Genomic DNA, 3,363 nt, shown 5'->3' with positions numbered 1-3,363 from the left:
CTTGTTCCGTAACATAGCGAAATGTTGTCTATCATGACTAAACTTTGATCTGTTTGCTGTTTTTAAAGCAAGATCCTGAAATCTGGATGAAACTGAAATCATTAATAGTGCTCTCTAATTTTTTGGAAAATGTTTGACTGTCTTCGTCCTGATCTTTTCCGATTAATAAATCCCCCCATTCTATCTGATGAACTGCCTTTCTGAAATCATCTAGTTTACATTTTGGAATGCCATAAGAGTCATATTTCCTTATGAATGAATTGAATCTCTTGCTAGATAATTTTCTGGCCACTAGAATCAAATTGTGATCAGAAAGGCCTGTTAACATATTAAAAGTTTTTAAAATTCTCTCTGCTCGGTTACTAAAAATTAAATCAATTTGAGAACTTGTTGAATTAGTTATTCTTGTAGGCCCATTAACCATTTGTTTCAGATCAAAGTGATCAGTTATCTGTTTGAGATTCTTTCTGACGATTTTATCTTCCCAATTAATATTAAAGTCTCCCATTATAATAACTTATTTGTTGAAATCACACTGCTTTAGTAATTGTTTCAAATTTTCATAAAAACTAATATTAGAAGATGGTGGGCGATAAATTACAGTTAATACAAAAGACATTTGTGGTGATAATATAAAGTTCAGACCAATACATTCCAAGTCCATACAATTTGCCCAGGCGATTTCTTTACACTGGATGGCAGTTTTCACATAAATCATAACACCACCTCCCTTAGAACCAACTCTATCTCTCCTATACAATTTAAAACCAGGTACTTCTAATGCTGCAGACGGAGAATTTTCATGTAGCCATGTGTCAGATAAACAAAGAAAATCTAAGTTAGAGTCAAAGATGATGAATTTGATCACTATTTGATGTAATACTTCCTATATTAAAATGCCCACCTAAGAGACCCTTTGGCTTAACTTTAGGATCCCAAATTGTTCTTGATTGATTTACTGTCTGAAAGAATCCCCATTTCTTATTCTTTAATGCCTCTACCCGATTAGTGTTGTTCGAGACGGATGAGGACAGCCTACCGCCTGGACAGTGGGATGCAGGGCCAGGTTTGTTGGTAACACTTTAGAATAATGGTCCGTAGTTAACAAGTAGCTATGCAGGAAGTAATAGGTAGTACTGCATTAACACCGAACTTAATACTATTAACTAATATGGAAGCAATATTAACTAAGCAGTAAGTATTATCTAAATTAGTACAAAGGTAGTTCCTTGGTAGGTATTTGATTATTACTAAATGTGGCGAGGTGATGGATCGGGTAAATTACAGTTACACTTATGAGGAAAAGTATAACTAAATGGAGAGCAGACTACGCCACCCCGTTTCACTAAACGGAGAAATTTATACAAGACACGCTGGTTCGTGACCACAGATGACAAGAGACGTGGATCAGAATACAAAAATACTTTTTTTATTTTATCAACAATAATTTAATATATAAAAACTTTGAGGTGGACAAAAGTTTTGCACTGTTAAGTGTGCACCAGACCAGAAATAAAGAAAAAAACAATAAAGAACACAAAAACACTTTTGGGCTGAGGCTTGCCAGCAGGGAGCTAGCTGGACAGTGAGTGTCCTGAAATCACACCACTCATCCAATTCCACTCCACACAACACTCACACTCACTAGGTGAAAGACACACAGGTGCCAACGGCAAAACACTCTGTGAAGGAACCACCACCAAAAGAGGACAGACAGCTAGCTTCCCTGCACGGGGCGGGCCTTCAGCTCCTGAAAGAAACAAAAAAACAATATAATATACTTTCACAGTTGGCTGCAAACGTATAAAATTATAATAAACCAACTTCAACAAAATCAATACTCTGCAAATTACTGAGCACAATAGTTAACCTGGCTGGTGGCGACCTAAAAGGTTCACAATATGGCCACGTTACAACCGCCAAAGGCTATGAACAAGAGTAAAATGAACCACAAAAAAAGTACAATTAAACATTAAATCACAAAAGAATCGAATCCAAGATTACAAAAACAAGAAATTACAAAAAAAGAGAAAATGTTGCTCCCTTCACAGTCTTTGAGGAACGCACAGGGCGAAGAGCTCAAGGATAACCAAACAGCTGGTGGTGATATACATTAAGTGGGGCTAAATTATACCATCACATGTAGCTACGTCATGCATGGACGGGCAGCTCGGAAACTAGCCACACACTAATACCACCAGCGTTTACCACCATATGCAGATGCAATATAAACTAACGGAAACAAATAATGAATCACAATGGTCACAGTGATATTAAATGGCAGCAGAACAAAACAGTGCCGTCTTAGCGGCGTTGTCAATGGAGCATTTTGCCCCCGGTCCACAGTGATGAACCGCTCACAAGTGGTTTAATGCACTAAAAGAAATGAAAACAATTAATAAATGAATTTAAAAAAACACCCACCTCAGGTTATGCAAGTGGTTAGATTTACCTACCCAATGGTAGATCGCTAGGCCCACAGAAGATTCAGTTACTCACACGCAGTCTCGTTCACAATAGGCAACCCGCAAGTGTACAGAGATGTTGCATCTGCTCAAACACATTAGCCGCGCTATGATGGAAACATGGGTTTACCGGAAATCACATCAAAACAAGCGTTAGTCTGTCAGAATAAACATACCTCGGATAGGGACAGCCTGCACCCAAAAGCAACGTCGCATTGATTTGAACAGTAACCTGGCTAAAACATGTACACATTCACTATTAACGTGGGAATGCATTAGCAACAACATTAGCCAAACAGCTAGGTACATACCTCCCACGGAACTGCGCACGCACCCACAACAACGTCCGTGACGATGACGTATGCCCAGGTGGCCTGAACTCCGCCTTAAGTAAGCCAGGGGTGGCTGCCGATAGGCTGTCACCCCCGTCACTCAACACAAATCACAGGGCGGAATCTAGCCCGCCTTGCCACAATCTACCCCCAGCTTTTGCATTGTCGCCCCGACGATGGACCTAGTCACACTACCACTAAGCAACTCCTAGTACCAGGGCCTAAAGAGGGCAGAGACAGCATTAGACACAGCGGCCACCCTAGAGGAATCATCCCTCACAACTTCCGGTGCCCGAGGGAGGTGATGTCGATTCGAATGATGACCAGCAGTAGCTCGCCCCGTCCGTCGCAAGGTAATCTCACCAGTACCAGGTTGGTCCACAGGTAAGGGTTCCATTACCAATGCTGGTTCTGGAGCTACCACACCAAGCTGTCTAGGGGTCACTAAAGCTGTAGGGCTAACGTTCTCGGTTAAACATCGAGGAGCCAACCCACTAACAGCCTGTGGGGTTTCAGGTACCAAAACCCACAGATCAACCTCCTCAGATGGAGATCCCTCCGATGGT

General features: G+C 41.0%; 1 long non-coding RNA gene across 1 annotated transcript; it reads right to left on the bottom strand.

Annotated features, from left to right (window-relative positions):
• Positions 1-1,407: 1,407 nt before the first annotated feature.
• Positions 1,408-2,930, bottom strand: LOC311092803. The gene is made up of 2 exons (XR_014608308.1): positions 2,457-2,930; positions 1,408-2,376 (listed from the first exon to the last, which is right to left on the bottom strand). It is a non-coding gene; the product is annotated as an uncharacterized lncRNA (long non-coding RNA).
• Positions 2,931-3,363: the final 433 nt, after the last annotated feature.

The sequence above is a fragment of the Abramis brama genome, assembly GCF_963993115.1.
Source record: "Abramis brama genome assembly, chromosome: 11".
Classification (NCBI taxonomy): domain Eukaryota; kingdom Metazoa; phylum Chordata; class Actinopteri; order Cypriniformes; family Leuciscidae; genus Abramis; species Abramis brama.
Note: the sequence above shows the minus strand (reverse complement) of the source record. Positions and strands in the feature narration are given on the sequence as shown.